At 42.9% G+C, this 23,285-nt stretch overlaps 1 protein-coding gene and 1 pseudogene across 3 annotated transcripts in view; one reads left to right on the top strand and one right to left on the bottom strand.

The window, feature by feature from the left end:
- BLM (BLM RecQ like helicase) overlaps positions 1-22,621 on the bottom strand; it is a 115,318-nt gene extending 92,697 nt beyond the window's left edge. For 2 of the 3 annotated variants that reach the window (XM_007990458.3, XM_037987659.2), the window contains exon 1: positions 22,501-22,621. The gene's annotated coding sequence lies outside the window, so the exon portion shown is untranslated. Of the gene's footprint in view, positions 1-16,542; positions 16,653-22,500 lie in introns of all 3 variants that reach the window. The other variant, XM_073013000.1, reaches the window with a different exon arrangement.
- LOC140710651 (rho-related GTP-binding protein RhoG-like) lies at positions 7,627-9,954 on the top strand (annotated as a pseudogene).
- Positions 22,622-23,285: the final 664 nt, after the last annotated feature.

Genomic DNA, 23,285 nt, shown 5'->3' with positions numbered 1-23,285 from the left:
CTCTACTAAAAAATACAAAAAACTAGCCGGGCGAGGTGGCGGGCGCCTGTAGTCCCAGCTACTCTAGTCCCAGCTACTCGGGAGGCTGAGGCAGGAGAATGGCGTAAACCTGGGAGGTGGAGCTTGCAGTGAGCTGAGATCCGGCTATTGCACTCCAGCCTGGGCGACAGAGCGAGACTCCGTCTCAAAACAAAACAAAACAAACATACTAAAAAGAGTTCAAAATGCAGTTGCATTTCTTTCTTTAGATTAAGGGTACATAATTAAAGTACTATATTCAAAAGTTACTTGATTGGTCATCCCCACCTCACCTTCAGGGTGACTACATTCATCATTTGAAATACATTAGTTTGTGTTTGTACTGTTCTTGTGGATTTGATTTTTGAATATATAAAACATTTACATAGTTCTAAAAGTTAAAACTACATAAAAGACTGTTTTTCCCACAGAGAAGTGTTCTTCCCACTCCATCCTTTGCCATCTACCTCCTGTGGGTTATCGATTTCAATAATTTCTGATTTATCTTTCCCGTTTTTCTTTTTGCAAAATAAGCAGATATTAGTCTCTTTCCCTTCTTTCTTACATAAAAAATAGCACACTGTATGTACATTTTCCATTCATATGTTAGAAATCACTCTATACCCGTTTGTAAAGATTTTCCTCATTTTTCTTTACAGCTGTACAGGACTCCATTGTGTAGATATTTATCAACAAATTTCCTGTATGGACATTTGAAGTATTCTCCGATATTTTACAATTACAAATAATGCTGCAACAAATAACTTTGTGCATTCATATTTCCCTACTGTTGAAAACGTAAGGCCGGGCATGGTGGCTCACACCTGTCATCCCAGCAATTTGGAAGGCAGCAACGGGATTGCTTGAGTCCAGGAGTTCAAGACCAGCCTGGGCAACATGGTGAGACTCTGTCTCTATAACATTTTTTTTTTAATTAGTAAGGCGTGATGGCATGCACTTGTGGTCCCAGTTACTCCAGAGGCCAAGGTGGAATCAATTGAGCCTAGGAGTCTGAGGCTGCAGTGAGCCAAGATCACACTACTGCACTTCAGTTTGGGTAACAGAGCAAGACCCTGTCTCAAAAAAAGAAGAAAAGAAAAAAAAGAAAAGAAAAGAAAAGAAAAGAAAGAAAAGAAAAGAAAAGAAAAGAAAAGAAAATGTATCTTTAGGGAATATTCCTACAAGTGGAATGGCTGGGTCAAAGGGCAAATGCATGTGTAGTCTGCTGGACTGCCAAATTCTCCCTCAAAGGGGGTTTTACAAGTTTGCATTCCTCACAGCCTCACCAATGGGGCTTCTTGTGAAGCTTTCTAATTAGTGCAGAGCTGATAGGTGAGAAGTGGTATTTCAGTGCAGCTTTAAATTTATACTACCTATTTTAGGTGAAATTGAATATTTTCTTCATATATTTAACAGAGACACTTTATTCTATTTTTAAATATTTTTTATTTTTTATTTTTTTTTTTTATTTTTTTTTTGAGACGGAGTCTCGCTCTGTCGCCCAGGCTGGAGTGCAGTGGTGCAATCTCGGCTCACTGCAAGCTCCGCCTCCCAGGTTCACGCCATTCTCCTGCCTCAGCCTCCTGAGTAGCTGGGACTACAGGCGCCCGCCACTGCGCCCGGCTAATTTTTTTCTATTTTTTAGTAAAGACGGGGTTTCACCATGGTCTCGATCTCCTGACCTTGTGATCCGCCCGCCTCGGCCTCCCAAAGTGCTGGGATTACAGGCGTGAGCCACCGCGCCCGGCCTATTTTTAAATATTTTTTAAAAATTGTATCTGGTCATGTATTCTGCCTTTTTAATCCAATTTTGGTATTTTTTTCTCTCAATTTAGACTAGGGATAGTAGGTCTTTAAAACGTATTTTGCAAATATTTTTTCCTGGTTTCTCATCTATCTTTTAAATTTGCTTATGGTGTTTTTCATTTTTGTAATCAAGAATTTGCTTTTCAATGTAGCCAATTTTTCCCCCCTCTTTTATTGCCCTTCCCCACATTCAGGTTATAGAAAACTCATCTATGTATTCTTCTAGTAGGTAATTTTTAAAAAAATTAGATTTCTGGTTCATTTGGAGTTTATTCCTGTATCTGATACAAAGTATAGATATAATTTTGTTTTTTCAAGTGGCTAACAAGTTGTCCCAGCACTATTTATTAAAAAGTCCGTCTCTGCCCTAATAATTTCAGAACCACCTTTATCATACACTAAATTTATGTGTTTAGGAGACTACTTCTTGACTTTCTATTCTATACCATTGGTCTATATCACAATATTTTCATGATAGAAGCTTTGCAATATGTTACAATATCTGGAAGTCTACTTTCTCTTTGTAGTTCTTCTGTTTCCTAGCTATTCTTGTATGTTTATTTTTCTATATGAACTTTAGAATCAACTTGTCTAGTGCCAGAAAAAACTCTGTTGATATTTATATTGAGATTGCATTAAATTTATATATTAACTTAGGTATAACTGGCATTTTTATGATGTTGTTGTCCTATCCTAGAATAAATGATTCTTTTCATTTGTTTAAGGCTACTTTTGTTATTCAGAAGTGTTTTAAAGATTTCTTCACCTAGGTTTTACATGTTTTTAATCTTCTAAATACTTTCTCTTTTTCTTGTTGCTGTAAATGGGATTTTACCCTCCATTATATATTCAAACTTGTTATCTGTCTATATGAAGACCACTGATTTTTGCATATTCTTATAAAATTCCTTTTTTGTTTTAGTTTCACTATTGATTTTCTGCAGTATTCCAGATACACTACCATATCACCTGCAAGTAGGGACAACATTACTTTCTATTTTCCAAATCTTGTGCCTCTAATTGATTTATCTAACTGCACTGCCTAAGCCCCCAGTACAAGGTTAAATACAAGTGGAGTTGGTGAGTATCTCTGCCTTTTTCTCAATCTTAGTAAAAATGCCTCCAGTATTTTCCTATTAGACAAAATACAAGATTTAGGAATAAAGTGTCTCTGTCTGTCTCTCTCTCTTCTCTCTCTCTCTGTCTCTCTCTCTCCCCCCCTCCCTCCCTCCCTCCCTCTCCCTCTCCCTTTCTCTCTCTGTGTATGTGGTGGGGTGTGTGTGTGTGTGAGAGAGAGAGAGAGCGAATACCATCATTAAGAAGTATTGATTGGCCAGGTATGGTGGCTCACATCTGTAATCCCAGCACTTTGGGAGGCCAAGGTGGGCAGATCACCTGAGGCTGGGAGTTTGAGACCAGCCTGGCCAAGATGGTGAAACCCCATTTCTACTAAAAATACAAAAATTAGCCAGGAGTGGTGGTGGGCGCCTGTAATCCCAGCTACTTGGGAGGCTAAGGCAGGAGAATGGCTTGAACCTGGGAGGTGGAGGTTGCAGTGAGCTGAGGTCATGCTACTGCACTTCAGCCTGGGCTACAGGGTGAGACTCCATCTCAAAAAAAAAAAAAAAAAAAAAAAAAGAAGTATTGATTATAATATAATTTCTTAAGAGTTTTTTTTTTTTCTTTCTTAAGTTTTTACTATATATTGGTGTTGAATCTTGTCAAAGGTTTTTCAACACATATAAAAGTAAATATATGAGTGCTCTCCTTAGGCTAAATATGGTGAATTACATTGATGATTCTAATGTTACACCATCTTTGCATTCCTAGTATACATCTTGGTGATGAGCTAATATTTTTGTAATAGAGTGCTGGATTCTGTTCTGTTTGGTGGTATTTTATTTAGAACTTTTACATAATTTTTATATATAATATCCTAATATCCATCTGTAATTTTCTTTGTGCTACCTTTTTTTTTTTTTGAGACGGAGTCTCGCTCTGTCGCCCAGGCTGGAGTGCAGTGGTGCGATCTCCATTTACTGCAAGCTCCGCCTCCCGAGTTCACGCCATTCTCCTGCCTCAGCCCCCAGAGTAGCTGGGACTACAGGCGCCCGCCACCGCGCCCGGCTAATTTTTGTATTTTCAGTAGAGCGGGGTTTCACCGTGTTAGCCAGGGTGGTCTCGGTCTCCCGACCTCGTGATCCGCCCGTCTCGGCCTCCCAAAGTGCTGGGATTACAGGCGTGAGCCACCGCGCCCGGCCCTTTAATTTGTATGTTAAATATTTGTTTTATACTTGCTTCATAAAAACTGATATAAAATAATTATGCTGTGTAAAAGAAGTGAGATACAAAAGAATATATACTTGTATTATTACATTTATTAAAAGTCCAAGAACATGCTAATTATTCTACAGTGACAGAAACCAGATAAGCGGTTGTCTGGCAAGAAGAGAGCAAGAAGGCAGAATTAAATGGGCATCAGAAAGCTTTTGAGAGTGATGGATATGTTCATTAACTGGATTATCGTGATGATGTATGTATGTCAAAACTGCACAAATTATATACTTTAAATGTGTGCAGTCTATATCAATAAAACTACTTAAAAAAAAAGAGGGTCTAAGAACTAAAAAGTGTTTTAAGATGTTTTACTTTCTTTCACTTTAGCCCTTCAACAACTGGAGACAGACAATTAAATCAGCATTTACAATACCAAGCCATTTAGAAAATAAATAATTTGGAAGTTGGCCGGGCGCGGTGGCTCAAGCCTGTAATCCCAGCACTTTGGGAGGCCGAGGCGGGCGGATCACGAGGTCAGGAGATCGAAACCATCCTGGCTAACCCGGTGAAACCCCGTCTCTACTAAAAAATACAAAAAAAAACTAGCTGGGCGTGGTGGCGGGCGCCTGTAGTCCCAGCTGCTCGGGAGGCTGAGGCAGGAGAATGGCGTAAACCCGGGAGGCGGAGCTTGCAGTGAGCTGAGATCCGGCCACTGCACTCCAGCCTGGGTGACAGAGCGAGACTTCGCCTCAAAAAAAAAAAAAAAAAAAAAAAAAAAATTTGGAAGTTTTCCTTCTTTTCTATGTTCTTTTTTTTTTTTTTTGAGACGGAGTCTCGCTCTGTCACCCAGGCTGGAGTGCAGCAGCCGGATCTCAGCTCACTGCAAGCTCCGCCTCCCGGGTTCACGCCATTCTCCTGCCTCAGCCTCCCTTGTAGCTGGGACTACAGGCGCCCACAACCTCGCCCGGCTAGTTTTTTGTATTTTTTAGTAGAGACGGGGTTTCACCTTGTTAGCCAGGATGGTCTCGATCTTCTGACCTCGTGATCCGCCCGTCTCAGCCTCCCAAAGTGCTGGAATTACAGGCTTGAGCCACCGCGCCGGGCCCTTTTCTATGTTCTAAAACAATTTATTTTGCATTAGGATTATTTGAACTCCATAAATGTAGCAGAATTTTCCTGTTAAACCATTTGGACTTCATGTTTTTTATTTTTCAGTGAGATAGTTATTTCGTAACTTCAAAAACTTATTCAATGGAAATTGTGCTATTTAACTTCCAATATCTACTTGAGTCAATTTTGGTAAACTATACTGTCACACATAATTATCCATTTCATTTTAGTTTTCAAATTTGTTTACGTAAAGGTATGTAAATTAATCTGGTTATAAAAACTACCCTTTGTCAATGGTTACTTACCACTTATCATTTGTTATTCTGTATATTTGTAATTTCTATTAGGTTAATTTATTTGCTTCATTAAACAATTCAAGATACACATCTTTTTTTTTTTTTTTTTTTTTTTTGGAGACAGAGTCTCGCTCTGTCGCCCAGGCTGGAGTGCGGTGGCACGATCTCGGCTCACTACAAACTCTGCCTTCCAGATTCAAGCAATTCTCCTGCCTCAGCCTCCCGAGTAGCTGGGATTACAGGCGCCCGCCACCATGCCCGGCTAAGATTTTGTATTTAGTAGAGATGGGGTTTCACCATGTTAGACAGAATGGTCTTGATCTCCTGACCTCGTGATCTGCCTGCTTCGGCCTCCCAAAGTGTTGGGATTACGGGTGTGAGCTACGGCGCTCAGCCAAGATAAAAATCTTAATTTTTGAATCAGATGTTTTTCTGTTCTCTTACTAATTTCTCTTTTTATCTTTATTATTTATTCTCTTGTGCTTTCCTTTACTTGTTTTTCTTTTTCTAACTTTCTAAGTTTGGAATTTACTTATTTCCCTTCCTTCATTTATAATATGTACTAAAGATTATAAATTTTCCCCTGATAAGTGCCTTACCTTTTTTTGTTTTAAGAATCTGATATGCTGTGTTTTCATTTCGTTAAGTTTCAGAAATCCTTTATTTCAGTTTCTATTTTCCTTACATCCAATAGTTGTTTTCAGTTTTCCAGATGGAAGGGCCTTTCTGCTTTTTTATAAATTTCATTTTTAATTTCTAGTTTTGTTGCATGGTGATCATAATTATAATATTTCTACTTTATGAAATTACTAATGTCTTCCTTGTGACCTAATATATGAACTATTTTTATGAATGTAAATTGTTTGCTTGGGAAGATGATATACTACACTAATTCTTCAACTTTTCTGTAGGGTTTTTTTTCCTGTAAATTTTTAAAACTTCAAAATAAATGAGATCTAGAAAATCCCTTTGTGTTGAAAATAAAGAAATATACTTGTGAATAAGCCATCAGTCAAGTAAGATATCATAGTGAGTATTCAAATGTATTTTTAACTGTATAATGTAAGTCTACACATAAAAATATGTAACATGCAACTAAAGAAGTAGTTACAAGAAAATGCATGATCCAGGCCGGGCGCAGTGGCTCACACTTGTAATCCCAGCACTTTGGGAGGCCGAGACGGGCGGATCACGAGGTCAAGAGATCCAGACCATCCTGGCTAACACGGGAAAACCCCGTCTCTACTAAAAATACAAAAAAAATTAGCCGGGTGTGGTGGCAGGCGCCTGTAGTCCCAGCTACTAGGGAAGCCGAGGCAGGAGAATGGCGTGAACCCGGGAGGTGGGGCTTGCAGTGAGCTGAGATCCGGCTACTGCACTCCAGCCTGGGCGACAGAGTGAGGCTCCGTCTCAAAAAAAAAAAAAAGAAAAAAAGAAAAAGAAAATGGATGATCCTAATTACTAGAAAAGAAAGAAACTGAAAAAATAAGCCTGATGAAAATAAAAAGGAGGAAGCTGTAAAGATAAGAGGCTCAGGCGCAGTGGCTCATGCCTGTAATCCCAGCACTTTGGGAGGCCAAGGCAGGTGGATCGCTTGAGCCCAGGAGTTCAAGACCAGCCTTGGCAACATAGTGAAACCCCATCTCTACCAAAAATACAAAAATTAGCCAGTTTCATAAACCGGTCTCAAAATAAATAAATAAATAGATTTTTAAAAAATTTAAGGCCGGGCGCGGTGGCTCAAGCCTGTAATCCCAGCACTTTGGGAGGCCAAGATGGGCGGATCACGAGGTCAGGAGATCCAGACCCTCCTGGCTAACACGGTGAAACCCCGTCTCTACTAAAAAATACAAAAAACTAGCCGGGCGAGGTTGCGGGCGCCTGTAGTCCCAGCTACTCGGGAGGCTGAGGCAGGAGAATGGCATAAACCCAGGAGGCAGAGCTTGCAGTAAGCTGAGATCCGGCCACTGCACTCCAGTCTGGGCGACAGAGCGAGACTCCGTCTCGGGGAAAAAAAAAAAAAAAAAAAAAAAAAAAAAAAAAAAAAAAAAAAAAAATTAAGAGTAAAAAATAATAGATATAGAATAGAGAAGATCAATCCAATAACATAACAGCCTAATAGAGAAGATTATGTTCTGTGAAAAGACATAAAAAGAAGAGACTGAGCTCGAGCCCGGAGTCGCTCGGGGATGGCACCAGGTCACTGCAGCCAGAGCGGTCCGGAAGAGAGAGGAGGCACTGCCTCCACTACAGCAACTGCACCCACGATGCAGAGCATCAAGTGCGTGGTGGTGGGTGATGGAGCTGTGGGCAAGACGTGCCTGCTCATCTGCTACACAACTAACGCTTTCCCCAAAGAGTACATCCCCACTGTGTTCGACAATTACAGCGCGCAGAACGCAGCTGACAGGCGCACAGTGAACCTGAACCTGTGGGACACTGCGGGCCAGGAGGAGTATGACCGCCGCCACACTCTCCTACCATCAGGCCAACGTCTTCGTCATCTGTTTCTCCATTGCCAGTCCGCCTTCCCATGAGAAGGTGCGGCACAAGTGGCTTCCAGAGGTGTGCCACCACTGCCCTGATGTACCCATCCTGCTGGTGGGCACCAAGAAGGACCTGAGAGCCCAGCCTTACACCCTACGGCGCCTCAAGGAGCCGGGCCAGGCACCCATCACACTGCAGACCCACGCTGCAGATCCACGCTGTGTGCTACCTTGAATGCTCAGCCCTGCAACAGGATGGTGTCAAGGAAGTGTTCGCCGAGGCTGTCCCGGCTGTGCTCAACCCCACGCCGATCAAGTGTGGGTGGTCCTGCGTCCTCTTGTGACCCTGGCACTTGGCTTGGAGGCTGCCCCTGCCCTCCCCCACCAGTTGCACCTTGGTGCCTTGTCCACCCCAGCTGTGCCTTAAGGACTAATTCTGGCACCCCTTTCCAGGGGGCTCCCTGAATGCTTTTTTCTCTGAGCGCCTTTTCCCCTTAAGGAGGCCTGCAGAGAAAGGAGCTTTGGGCTCTGCCCCCCTCTGGTTGGGAACACTAGGTATTCTCATGAGCTCATCCAAGCCAAGGTTGGACCCCTCCCCAAGAGGCCAACCCAGTGCCGCCTCCCATTTTCCACTGCTGACCAGTTCATCCAGCTTTCCACACAGTTGTTGGCTTGCCTATTGTGGTGCCTCCTCAGGTCAGGGGCTCTCAGCCATCTCTAACCTCTGTCCTGGCTGCTCTTGGAATTGCACCCCCAAGATGCTCTCTCCCTTCTCCAATGAGGGAGCCACAGAATCCTGAGAGGGTGAATGTACCCTAACCTGCTCCTCTGTGCCCAGGCCTTATGCATTTGCTGACTGACTCAGCCCCCATGCTTCTGGGGGCCTTTCCTACCCCCTTCAGCATCAATAAAACCTCCTGTCTCCAGTGGAAAAAAAAAAAGAAGAATAGATTGAAAGATGAGATTTAACTACCTATGCCATAGACATTAAAAGATAACATTAGGTTGTTATGAACAACTTTGCATCAATAAATTTTAAAATTTAGATGAGATGGACACATTCCTTAAAAATTAACTTATCAAAACTCACTCAAAAATAAACAGAAAACCTAATAGCCTCATAGCCATTAAAGAAGTCCTATCGATGGTCAAAAATCCACCTACAAAGCATCAAGACCAGAGAGTGTCGCAGGTGAGTTCTTCTGAGCACTTATAGCAGTAAAATACTGCAATTTTACATAAACTATTCCAAAATATAGAAAGAAACAACTCCCCAACTCATTCTATGAGGCCAGCATAACTCTGATACTGAGTCCTGCAAGGACAGCTCATCAGTGAAAAATTCCAGGCTAATTCTTATCCATAAATGTAGACGCAAAAGTCCCAAACAATATGTTAGCAAAGTAAATCTAGCCATGTATAAAATAAACCAAGAGCCATGGGCATGGTGACTCACACCTGTAATCCCAGCACTTTTGGAGGCCGAGGCAGGAGGATTGCTTGAGCTCAGGATTTTGAGACCAGACTGGGCAGTGTGATTAAATCTCATCTCTACAAAAATTTATAAAAATTAACTGGGCATAGTGACACTTGCCTATAGTCCCAGCTACTTGGGAGGCTGAGATGGGAGGATGACTTGGGAGATGGAAGCTGCAGTGAGCTTAAGTCACGCCACTGCATTCCAGCCTGGGTAACAGTGAGACCCTGTCTAAAAAGATAAATAAATAAATAAAATAAAAAATACCAAGACTAAGTTGTGTTGCCTCAAAAATGACTCAGAAGTGGTTGAACATTTAAAAATGAATTGATATAACTCACCACAACATTAAAGCTAAACAATCATATCATTGTCTCAAGAAGTCCAGAATAAGCATATGATAAAATCAAACATCCATTCACAGTGGAATCTATTCACAATGAAAACTCTTATCACACCGGGTGTGGTGGCTCATGCCTGTAATCCCAGCACTTTGGGAGGCTGAGATGGGCAAATCACGAGGTCAGGAGTTCGAGACCAGTCTGGCCAATATGGTGAAACCCCGTCTCTACCTAAAATACAAAAATTAGCTGGGCACAGTGGCGCAGCCTCTAGTCTTAGCTACTTGGGAGGCTGAGACAGGAGAATCACTTGAACCCAGGAGGCAGAGGTTGCAGTGGGCTGAGATTGCGCCACAGCACTCCAGCCTGGGTGACAGAGCAAGACTCCATCTCAAAAAAAACACAAAAAACAAAAAACAAAAAAAACACAACTCTTATCAAACAGGAATAGAAAGGAACTTCTACAACCTCACAGAGAGAATACAGTAAGGTGAAATTTAGGAAGCTTTTCTTTTTAGATCAGGGACAATTCCGAATGCCACTATTACCACTTTTACCTGATATACACTGGAAGTACAAGCCAGAGCAGTAGAGCATGAAAAATAAATAAAAGGCATGTTAACTGGAAAGATGTAAAATCATTAATATTCACAAAGGCTATAATTTTGTGTGTGGAACATCTAAAAGACTCTTCAGATTAAATTATTAAAATTCTTGGCCGGAAGCGGTGGCTCAAGCCTGTAATCCCAGCACTTTGGGAGGCCAAGGTGGGTGGATCATGAGGTCAGTAGTTCGAGATAAGCCTGGTCACATAGTGAAACCCCGTCTCTACTAAAAACACATACACACAAAAAAAATTAGGTGGGCATGATGGCGCGTGCCTGTAGTCCCAGCTACTTGGGAGGTTGAGGCAGGAGAATTGCTTGAACCCGGGAGGCGGAAGTTGCAGTGAGCCAAGATAATGCCACTGCACTCCAGCCTGGGTGATATAGCAAGACTCCGTCTCAAAAAAAAAAAAAAAAAATCTTAAGTTAGTGCAGGAGGCAGAATAATGTGACCACCACCACTATTCCCGTCTCCCACACTCATCCAAAGATGTCTATATCCTGATCCTTGGATGTTGTGAATATGCTTGGTTACATGACAAAGGTGAATTACTGTCATATGGAATTAAGACTGCTCATAAGCTGACCTTAAAATAGGAAGATTATCCTGGACTAACCAGATGGACCCAATGTAATCACAAGTGTCTTTTTAAGTGGAAGACAAAATAAGATGACAGACCAGAAAGATGGCAACTTGAGGAGGACTCAAAGTTGCTGGCTTTGATAATGGAGGAGGAAGGCCAGGGGTCAAGGAATATGAATAGTCTCTAAAAGCTGAAAAGGGGAAGGAAATGGATTCTGCCCTTGAGCCTCCAGAAAGGAACTCAGCCTGCCAACACCTTGACTTTAGCCCAATGAAACCCATTCAGACTTCTGAACTACACAACTGTAAGATAATAAATCTATGTTGTTGTTGTTTTTATTTATCTTATTTATTTATTTTGAAACTGAGTTTCACTCTTGTTGCCCAGGCTGGAGTACAGTGGCACAATCTCGGCAAACTGCAACCTCCGTCTCCTGTGCTCAAGCGATTCTCCTGCGTCAGCCTCCTGAACAGCTGGGATTACAAGCGTGCACCACCATGCCTGGCTCATTTTTGTATTTTTAGTAGGGATGGAGTTTCGCCATGTTGGCCAGGCTGGTCTCAAACTCCTGACCTCAGATGATCTGCCTGCCTCAGCCTCTCAAAGTGCTGGGATTACAGGCATGAGCCACCTTGTGTTGTTATTTTTAAATAGAGACGGTGACTCACTGTGTTGCCCAGGCCGGTCTCGAATTTCTGGGCTCCAGTGATACTCCCACCTTGGCCTCCCAAAGTGCTGGGATTACAGGCATGAGCCAATGTTCCCAGCCTCTATGTTGTTTTAAGCCACTAAGTTTATGGTAATTTATCACAGCAGCTATAGAAAACTAATACAGTGAGTTTAGGAAGACTGCTGGAGACAAGGTCAATATACAAAAATAAATTGTTTTTCTATAACACCAATAAACAAAAAATAAAATGTCAGAAAACTTATTTACGATGACATCAAAAATTTAAATACCCAGCCGGGTGTGGTGGCTCATGCCTGTAATCTCAGCACTTTGGGAGGCCAAAGTGGGTGGGTCATTTGAGGTCAGGAGTTTGAGACCAGCCTGGCCAACATGGTAAACCCTGTCTCTACTAAAAACACAAAAATTAGCTGAGCGTGGTGGCAGTAGTGGCACGTGCCTGTAATCCCAGCTACTCGGGAGGCTGAGGCAGGAGAATCACTTGAGCCTGGAAGGTGGTGGTTGCAGTGAGCTGAGATCACGCCACTGCACTTCAGGCCGGGCGACAAAGTGAGACACTGTCTCAAAAAACAAAAAAAATTTTTTTAAATATTATATACCCAAAAATACATCTAACAAATTATGTCCATGATATCTATTCAGAAAATAGGGCTGGGCACAGTGGCTCATGCCTATAATCCCAGCACTTTGGGAGGCCAAGGTGGGAGGATCACTAGAGTCCAGGAGTTTGAGAGCAGCCTGGGCAACACAGCAAAACCCTGTCTCTACAAAAATATAAAAATTTGTTTGGCCGGGCGCGGTGGCTCAAGCCTGTAATCCCAGCACTTTGGGAGGCCGAGACGGGCGGATCACGAGGTCAGGAGATCGAGACCATCCTGGCTAACACGGTGAAACCCCGTCTCTACTAAAAATACAAAAAAATAGCCGGGCGAGGTGGCGGGCGCCTGTAGTCCCAGCTACTCAGGAGGCTGAGGCAGGAGAATGGCGGGAACCCGGGAGGCGGAGCTTGCAGTGAGCTGAGATCCGGCCACTGCACTCCAGTCCGGGCTACAGAGCAAGAAAAAAAAAAAAAAAAAAAAAATTTGTTTGTCATGGTGGCATGTGCCTATGGTCCTAGCTACTTAGGAGGCTGAGGTGGAAGGATCACCTGAGCCCAGGAGGTCGAGGCTCCAGTAAGCTATGATTGCACCACTTACTCTAGCCTAGGAGAGAGAGCAAGACCCTGTCTCAAAAAAAAGAAAAGAAAATTGTAAGTTGTTAAGAGAAGTCAAGGAGGGAGGAAACAATCATATGAACCATATTCACATTGGAAGACAATATTGAGATGCTAATTCTCCCCAAATTCATCTATAACTTAATGCATTTCTAATCCAAATTCCAGCTTTTTTTTTTCCTAGAGGAACTTAATAGCTAAGTTCAATACTTTGCTAGAAGAACTCATGGGACTCAGCGTACAGTTGTACTCACAGCTAACATTTATTACATCATAAACACTTTAAGGATACACAGCCAGATCAGTAAGGGAAAAAAACACATCAGGTAGTGTCTGTAGGAATTCATGTGCAGGCTTCCCATGCTCTCCAGCTCCTGAGACAGTACACGCTCTCTCAGTGAAAATGCAGCTATGCGTGTGCACTGTTTCTGCCCCAAAGAAGCTGGATAGAGACTCTGAATCTAGGGGTTTTATTGAGGACAGGTCAGTTAGGCACCTTCCTCCCACCAAAATTTCAGACTCCCACAAGGAAAACAGGTACCAGCGGCTACAGTGGGCAAAACAACCTGATCAGTGTAGGAAAGGTTTCGAAAGCCAAGTTCCCAGACATAGCCAGGGACCAATTGTGCAAGCAGGCTTTTCTGAAGGTACCAGTTTCAGGCCTACTATATTAGCTCATTCATGTACAAGTTATGTCTACGAAATATAACATACAACAATTCACAATAAAAGATGTTAAAAAAAAAATAGTGCAAATCAAAAATACAATTAGGGCCAGGCACAGTGGCTCATGCGTTGAATCCAGCACTTTAGGAGGCTGAGGCAGGAGGACTGCTTGAGACCAGGAGTTCAGGACCAGCCTGGGCAACACAGCAAGACTCTGTCTCTACAAAAAATTTTAGAAATTAAAAAAACAAAAACCAAACAAACAAAAAAACCACAATGAAGTCTCATCCTACCCCAGTTAAGACAGCTGTTATCAAAAAGACAGAAAATAACAAATGCTGGTGAGGATGCAGAGAAAAGAGAACTCTTACACTTCCACTGCTGGTGGGAATATAAACTAGTACAGCCACTATGGAGAATAGTATGGAAGTTCCTCAAATAACTACGAATAGACCTACCATATGATGCAGCGATCCCACTACTGAGCACTTATCCAAAGGAAAAGATGTCAGTATATCAAAGAGACATTTGCACCCCCATGCTTATTGCAGCACTATTCACAATAGCCAAGATATGGAATCAACCAAGGTGTTCAACAAGCACTGAATGAATTAAAAAAAAAAAAAAAAGTACATATACACAACAGAATACTATTCGGCCATAAAAAAGAATAAAATCCTGTTATTCACAGCAACATGGAACCTGAAGACATTATGTTAGGTGGAATAAAGAACAGAAAGTTAAACACCACATGTTCTCACTCATATGTGGAACCTAAAAATTGTTGCTCTCATAGAAGTAAAACATAGAACAGAGGGCACTAGAAGCTGGGAAGGGTAGAGGGAAAGGCATAGGGCGAGACTTGTTAAAGAATACAAAATTGGTTGGGTGTGGTGGCTCATGCCTGTAATCCCAGCACTTTGGGAGGCCGAGGTGGGTGGATGATCTGAAGTCAGGAGTTCAAGACCAGCCTGACCAACGTGGAGAAACCCTGTCTCTACTAAAAATGCAAAATTAGCCAGGGGTGGTGGCACATGCCTATAATCCCAGCTACTTGGGAGGCTGAGGCAGGAGAATTGCTTGAATCCAGGAGGCAGAGGTTGCAGTGAGCCGAGAACGCACCATTGCACTCCAGTCTGGGCAACAAGAGTGAAACTCTGTCTCAAAAAAAAAAAAAATACAAAATTACAGCTAGATGGGAAGAATAAGTTCTGGTGTTCTGTAGCACTACAGGATGACAGTTAACAATAATGTACTATACAGTTTCAAATAGCTAGGAGGAGGATATTGAATGCTCCCAACACAAAGAAATGATAAATGTCTTAAGATGACAGATATGCTAATTACCCTGATCTGATCATTATACAGTATATGTATCAAAATATCACTATGAACCCCATAAATTATTGGGGTACAATTATGTCAATTTAAAGAAATGTAAAAATGAAAAAAATCATTGACTAAAATTATGTTAAATCCATTTAAAAAGCCAAAGTAGAAGATATTTGCTATACATATGTGTATGTATGTACATATAAAAATGTAGATAACTATATATAAATATGTTTATACATACATAAAACAAAGACAACTCAACAGAGAAGACAGAAAACTTAAAAAGGGACTGTAAAAAAGAGGAAATAGCCCATAAACACATCAAGGTACTCATCTTCACTAACAATCAGAGAAATTAAAGCTACCAGAAAAATACTACTATACGTGAATATACCAGATTGGAAAATAAAAATATATATAATATAAAGCATTAGCCAGTATGCAGAGCAACGGAAAATCTAATACACTGGTGAGAGTCCAAGCACTTCTGAAAACAATTTAGTATTACATAGTAAGGTAAAACATACACACTCTTTGACCTATCAGTTTGTAATTAATTCAATAAAAACTTCCTCTAGGGGCCGGGCATGGTGGCTTACGCCTGTAATCCCAGCACTTAGGGAGGCCGAGGCAGGGAGATCACCTGAGGTCAGGAGTTCCAGACCATCCTGGCCAGCATGGCAAGACCCTATCTCTACTAAAAATACAAAAATTAGCCAGGCATGATGGTGCGCGCCTATAATCCCAGCTACTCAGGAAGCTGAGACATGAGAATCTCTTGAACCCAGCAGGTAGACGTTGCAGTGAGCCCAGATCACACCACTGCACTCCAACCTGGGTGACAGAGTGAGACTCCTCAAAAAACAAAACAAAACTTCCTCTGTGGAGGACAAAGGGGCTGGGAAGTGACTTAATCACCAATGGCCAATTATTTAATCAGTCATGTCTAGGTAAGGAGGCCCACATAAAAATCCAGAAGGATAGGGCTTAGGGAGCTTCTGGGTTGGTGAGAACATGTAGAGACGGTGGGAAGCTGGTGTGCCTGGAGAAGGCATGGAAGTGCCACACTCCTTCCCACATACCTTGTCCTGTGTATTTCTTGCAGCTGGCTGCTTCTGAGTTGTTTATAATAAGCTGATAATCTAGTAAGGAAACTGTTCTGTGAGCTGAATGTGGAGGACTTACCACTTGTGATTGTAGTGTGAAGTAAGGGGTCTAGAATGGGGGTGGACAGGGAGGAGTTAACATATGGGGTCTGCACTAACTCCTGGCAGTTAGAGTCAGAACTGAGCTAAATGTAGGACACCCAGTGTCTGCTAAAGAACTGAACTATTGTGGGGAAAAAAACACCACACATTTGGTGACAGAAGTGAAGAATTATTATATGGGTACAGAGTACAGAGGAAATGGAGTTTTCTTTACAGTGGTATACACATAAAATGAAATATTCAGCCTTTAAAAAGAAACAAATCAACTAGATGCAGTGGCTCATGCTTGAATCCCAGCACTTTGGGAGGCCAAGGCAGGAGTATTGCTTGAGCCCAGGAGTTCAAGACCAGCCTAGGCAATATAGTGAGACCCAGAATCTACAAAAAACAAAAAAGTTAGCCAAGCATGGTGGTGCACTCCTGTAGTCTCACCTTCTTGGGAGGCTGAGGCAGAAGGATCACTTGAGCCCAGGAGTTCAAGGCTGCAGTGAGCTACGATCATTCTACTGCACTCCAGCCTGTATAGCTGAGCAAGACCCTGTCTGAAAAATAATAAAATACAATTAAATTAAATAATAAATTTAAAAAAAAAATCCTGCAACATGAGATGGACCTTGAAGTCATTATGCAAAGTGAAATAAACCAGTCACAGGACAAATACTGCAAGATTCCACTGCAATGAGGTATCTAAAATAGGCAAACTCATAGACGCAAGGAGGGGCACAGTGGTCGCCAGCATAGGGGCTTTCAGGAAATGGGAAGTTGTTAATCAAAAAGTATAAAGTTTCAGTAATGCATTCTAGAGATCTGCCATACAACATTGTGGCTATGTGGTACTATACATGTAAAACTCTGTTAAGAGGTTAAGAAAAACAATTAAAAATTTTTTTAGAGACAAAGTATCGCTCTGTCACCCAGGCTAGAGTGCAGTGGCAAAATTATAGTTCACTGCAGCCTCAAACTCCCAGGCTCAAGTGATTCTCCTGCCTCAGCCTCTGGAGAATCTGGAACTACAGGTGCATGCCATCATGCTCGACAAATTTTTTAAAATTTGTCGTTGCCAGGCTGGTCTTGAACTCCCGGCCTCAAGAGATCTTTCTTCCTCAGCCTCCCAAAGTGCTGGGATTACAGAAGTGAGCTACCATCCCAGCCAAAATTACTATTAAAAAAAAAAAAGAAAGAAAAACTATATCTACAACATGGAAGAATCTCACAAACATAATGATGCAAACTAGAAAGACTCAGTAGAATACATATAGTATCATCCCATTTATAGAGCTCAAAACCATGCAAAACTAAACTGTATTATTTACAGATGCATAGATCAGGGCAAACTACGAAGACAAGAAAAGCATTATCATAAAAATTGGGACAATAGGGCCCGGCGCGGTGGCTCATGCCTGTAATCCCACTACTTTGGGACGCTGAGGCGGGCAGATTACCAGAGGTCAGGAGTTTGAGACCAGCCTGGCCAACATGGTGTAACCCCGTCTCTACTAAAAATAGAAAAAATTAGCCGGGTATGGTGGTAGGCGCCTGTAATCCAAGCTACTCAGGAGGCTGAGGCAGAAGAATCGCTTGAACCCAGGAGGCGAAGGTTGCAGTGAGCCAAGATCATGCCACTGCACTCCAGCCTGGGCAACAAGAGCAAAACTCCATCTCAAAAGAAATAAATAAATAATTGGGACAATAGTTAACATAAGGAGGAGGTATGAAGAGAAAGATACACTTCTGGCGTCCTGGGATCCTGGTAATACTCTACTTCTTTCTTGATCTAGATGATGATTATGTATAACTGTAATTTTATACTGAGTCTTCACGTTTACTATGGATACAATATAATTTTTATGCATAACTAAACTTCATAATTTCTTTGTAACTATTCTTTAAATTATGTAAGTTTTTTTTTTTAATTTTATTTTTTTGAGACAGAGTCTCACTCTGTTGCCCAGGCTGGAGTGCAATGGCATGATCGTGATCTAGGCTCACTGCAACCTCCACTGCCCAGGTTCAAACGATTCTCGTGCCTCTGCCTCCCGAGTAGCCAGGATTACAGACATGGGCCACCATGGCCGGTTAATTTTTGTATTTCAGTAGAGATGGGGTTTCATCATGTTGGCCAGGCTGGTCTCGAACTCCTGCCCTTAAGTGATCCACCTGCCTCAGCCTCCTGAAGTGCTGGGATTACAGGTGTGAGCCACTGTAACTCTTGGTTTCCAGCCAAATTATGTATATTTTTACAAATGTATCTTGGTCTCATAATAAATTTTTTTTTTTTTTTTGAAATGGAGTCTCACTCTGTCACCAGGCTGGAGTGCAGTGGTGCAATCTCGGCTCACTGCAATCTCTTCCTCCTGGGTTCAAGTGATTATCCTGTCTCAGCCTCCCGAGTAGCTGGGATTACAGGTGTGTGCCCCCATGCTCAGCTGACTTTTACATTTTTAGTAGAGATGGGGTTTCACCATGTTGGCCACACTGGTCTTGAACTGCTGACCTCATGATCCACCTGCCTAGGCCTCCCAAAGTGCTGGGATTACAGGCGTGAGCCACCGCCTGGCCAATAAAAACATATAAAAAAAAATTAGGCTGGGCACAGTGGCTCATGCCTGTAATTCCAGCACTTTGGGAGGCCAAGGTGGGTAGATCTCCTGAGGTCAGGAGTTTGAGACCAGCCTGACTTGGTGAAACCCCATCTGTACCAAAAATATAAAAATTAGCTGGGCGCGGTAGCATGTGCCCATAATCCCAGTTACCCAGGAGGCTGAGGCAGGAGAATTGCTTGAACCCAGGAGACGGAGGTTGTAGGGAGCTGAGATCATGCCACAGAACTCCAGCCTGAGCAACAGAATGAGACTCCATCTCAAAAAAAAAAAAAAAAAAAAGGAGGCCGGGCGCGGTGGCTCACGTCTGTAATCCCAGCACTTTGGGAGGCCGAGGCGGGTGGATCACGAGGTCAGGAGTTCGAGACCATCCTGGCTAACATGGTGAAACCCCGTCTCTACTAAAATTACAAAAAATTAGCCGGGTGTGGTGGCGTGCGCCTGTAGTCCCAGCTACTTGGGAAGCTGAGGCAGGAGAATGGCGTGAACCCGGAAGGCGGAGCGGAGCTTGCAGTGAGCCGAGATTGTGCCACTGCACTCCAGCCTGGGCGACAGAGCGAGACTCCGTCTCAAAAAAAAAAAAAAAAAAAGGAAAAATTAGCAACAAATAACAGATAAAGAATTAATATTAAAAACATATAAAGAATATCCAGTTCCAATGAACAAATGTTCAGGGAATATAAACACAACAGCTCACCAGAATATATATACACTAAGTAAACTTATGAAAAAATTGTCAAATTTTTCTAATAATTAATAACATGGAGCATCATTTCATACCTATTAAGCCAAAGAGAGAGGAATATTGCGAAAATTTATAAGATAAATGACAAGCATGACGACTGATTCGTTAAAAGAAATAATTTGTTCAGATTTTTATTTTATTTTTTGGTAGACATGGAGTTTTGCAATGTTGCCCAGGCTGGTCTTGAACTCCTGGGCTCAAGCAATCCCTCACCTTGGCTTCCCAAAGTGCTGGGGTCATAGGCATGAGCTACTGCGCCCAGCCAAGAAATGATTTAATATTGAAAAAAGCAGGCCAGGCGTGGTGGCTCACACCTGTAATCCCAGCACTTTGAGAGGCCAACGTGGGCAAACTGCTTGAGCCTATGAGTTCGAATCAGCCTGGACAACATGGCGAAACCCTATCTCTACAAAAAATCAAAAGCCCATCTCTACAACAAATACAAAAATTAGCCAGGCGTGGTGGTACACCCCTGTACTCCCAGCTGAGGTGGGAGGATCACTTGAGCCCGGGAGGTTGGAGCTACAGTGAGCCCTGTCTTTTAAAAAAAAAAAGAAAAAAGAAAAAAATTCCTCAAGTGTCAGGTTAAAAAACAAAGAAAAAAGAAAAACACTAAGTTATGAATACATTAAGGCTATAGCTACCTAAGAAATCTGTATAGCTAAATCTGTATAACTAATTTTATAGCTGAAATTTGGAAAGGGCTCATGGAAAATAAAAATAGTTCAAGTGTTTGAAAGATAATATTATGACTGGAATATTTTTCTTGACATTGAGAATATGTTTCAATAAAATACAGGAATTTTTAAACAAAGTAAACTCAATAGTTCCCTGTCATTCCAGAGAACAAAGTCGGTATGTCATAACACCAAGAACTTTCACTCTCGGTCTTCGACTTGTATTTTTCATTCAGCTAACATCTACAGTGACTACTCTGTGCCAGTCATGGTAGGCACTGAGGTACAGAGATGGGCAAGTCATTATTACTGCCTTCAAGGAGCTTATAGACTAGCAGAAAATAGACATGTCAACAAATAATTACAAAGCAATGAGATAAGTCCGACAATCAAGTATTTTCTTTTCTTTTTTTTTTTTTTTTTTTTTTTTTTGAGATGGAGTCTTCCTCTGTCGCCCAGGCTGGAGCGCAGTGGCCAGATCTCTGCTCACTGCAAGCTCCGCCTCCCAGGTTCACGCCATTCTCCTGCCGCAGCCTCCCGAGTAGCTGGGACTACAGGCGCCCGCCACCTCGCCCGGCTATTTTTTTGTATTTTTTTAGTAGAGACGGGGTTTCACCGTGTTAGCCAGGATGGTCTCGATCTCTTGACCTCGTGATCCGCCCGTCTCGGCCTCCCAAAGTGCTGGGATTACAGGCTTGAAAGTCTTTTCTTAAAAGACTATGGCTTCCCAGATTAAGGAAAAACAGGCAAAAGATAGAGAAGCTTTTCAAAGAACACTGAATTGGATCTTGAAGGACAAGTGGAACTTTACAGACAGGACTGAGGTTGTGAAGACTAGTCTATCAGTGGTACAAAGGCTGAGGTAGAATAGTATATGTAGAGAAAGAATGTTCAAAAGCCTCAAGTATCATGCTAAGGAGTTTAGATTTTATCCTACAGGTAATGGAGACCCTCAGGGCCTTTCAGCACTTAAGTCCTAGGATTATTCTACGATTATCTTGGACCTCTTTTATTCTATCCATTTTTTATCTTAGAAAAAAATATGTAAATTAAAAGATATATATATCTTTTAATTTTTAATATGTCTTACATGAAGATACAGAAAATAGAATTACACCCATGTACCCACTAACCAAATTTAAAAAGTTAAATTGGGCCCTATTCCCTCTCTTTTAAAGGCATAAAACATTTCAGAATGATTGACGAAGGAATCTCACTCTGTCACCCAGGCTGGAGTGCAGTGGTGCAGTCTTGGCTAACTGCAGCCTCCTGGGTTCAAGCGATTCTCGTGCCTCAGCCTCCACAGTAGCTAGAACCACAGGCACACACCACCACGCCCAGATAGTTTTTGTATTTACTGCAGAGAGGGGGCTTCATCATGTTGGTCAGGCAAGTCTCTAACTCCTGGCCTCAGGTGATCCGCCTGCCTGTCTCCCAAAGTGTTGGGATTATGGAGAAAGCCTGATGTTGTGGGACATGATTTAAAATCAGGCGCTCTTAGTTCAAATTCTGTATCTCTAGCACTTAATCGCCAAATGCTCTTTCTGTACAGAGACAACCTCTTTATGCTTCAGATTCTCCATGTCTAAAATGAGGACAATTTCATCCGCTTCTCTGGGTAATAATAACAGAACCCTTACTATGTACTATGTAACAGGTAGTCTTCGAAGTATTTATTATTGCATACATTAAGTCGTTTAATCCTAACAAAAACGCCAGGAAGTAGAAGAGACCATTTCCCCCATATGACAGACGAAAACCAAGACACTTAGTGTTTCAGTAACGTGCAGTAGACACAGCTAAGCGTGAAGGAGCTAGAATTCGAACCCAAGCAATCTGATGCGGTATTCTTAATCACTTCGCTTTGCTGGGATATCGTGAAGCTACAGTTGTAAGATCATGGGTGCCAGGAACACGGCACACAGTAGACACTCAAAAACAAGAGTAGCCCAGTTCGTGATTATGGAAGGCCATAGAAAAAGTTCAAAGTGTTTTCGTTGTTCCCCAGGAGGGACACGGAGGTAATAGTGTCAGAGGTCTGGGCTGGGATTACCCCGTGCGGGGCATCATGTTAGGCACTGGAGTACACGGGCAAGAACATGCCGGGTCCTAGCCCATGCTCGGCCTCCGACGCTCCGGGAGACCTTGGCAGAGTTCGCTCCTGCCCTGGGCCTCTGTTTTCCCATCTGGGAACGTATTATGTATCTGCTGTCCTCCCAGGATGTTCGCCAGACTAGATGACTCAGCGAGGCGAGGCGAACCAGTGCAGGAAACGGAAGAACTCGTGCTACCTCCAGCTCCGGGCCGGACAGCCAGAGCAGGGCTAGGTCGGCGCAGATCGACCCGTAGTTACGCGCGCGGCACTCACCTCGCACGCAGACTCCAAGCGGGCGGAACCAGGATCCAAACTCCCCGCCGCGCGACCACGGCTGCCGCGCAGAGATCTCGCTCACTTCGCGCCGGAAGTCTGCCTATTCCGATTGGCTGCTTTCTGGGGAAACCGACCAATACTGTCGTACCCCCACATCTGTTCCCGCCCTTCAGGCTGCTGGGGCGGGGTCGCCGTGCGGCGCCGGGAGGGGCACGTATCTCCAAACCCCAATCAGAGTCAGGACGGGAGGGTCAGGTGACTACGGTTACATCCCGGGCTTCCGGCGCTAATTGGGTCTTTGTTTTTGGTGTTTTAGAGTCAGTGAAGGCTTTAAAGGAAGTAGGAAGCTAGAACCCGGCTGTGGCGGGCTTGAAAAGCTCGGGCGTCTGAGAGCTGAGACTTGCCAGTTCCCACAGGCCAAGCCAGGCGTCTTCACCCCGTCTCTTGTCTCTGCGACGGTGTATCTCTGCGAGGTTTTGGCGGCCTTGCCTCTCCATCCCCTTAATAATGCTGGTCTCTTCACCCGTACCCCTCTACACGAGCAGGTGCAAATTGTCATTGCACCGGGAAAGGGGGCGCACACTCAGATGCCTCCAGTGACACGTGAGAAGCCATGCTTCTGTTTCAGCCTATTGCTGACACGCGGAAATGTGGGCCCTGTGGTACCAGATCTTACTTTCTTTCCTTTCTTCCTCTCGTCTCCCCTCTCTACTTCCTTCCCTCTCTCCTTCCCTCCCGCCCTCCCTCCTCTTTGTGTGTGTGGTAAAATGTATCTAACATAA

This window comes from Chlorocebus sabaeus, chromosome 29, assembly GCF_047675955.1.
Source record: "Chlorocebus sabaeus isolate Y175 chromosome 29, mChlSab1.0.hap1, whole genome shotgun sequence".
Taxonomy (NCBI): Eukaryota; Metazoa; Chordata; class Mammalia; order Primates; family Cercopithecidae; genus Chlorocebus; species Chlorocebus sabaeus.
The sequence above is the reverse complement of the archived record's forward strand: the minus strand, read 5'-3'. Positions and strand labels throughout refer to the sequence as shown.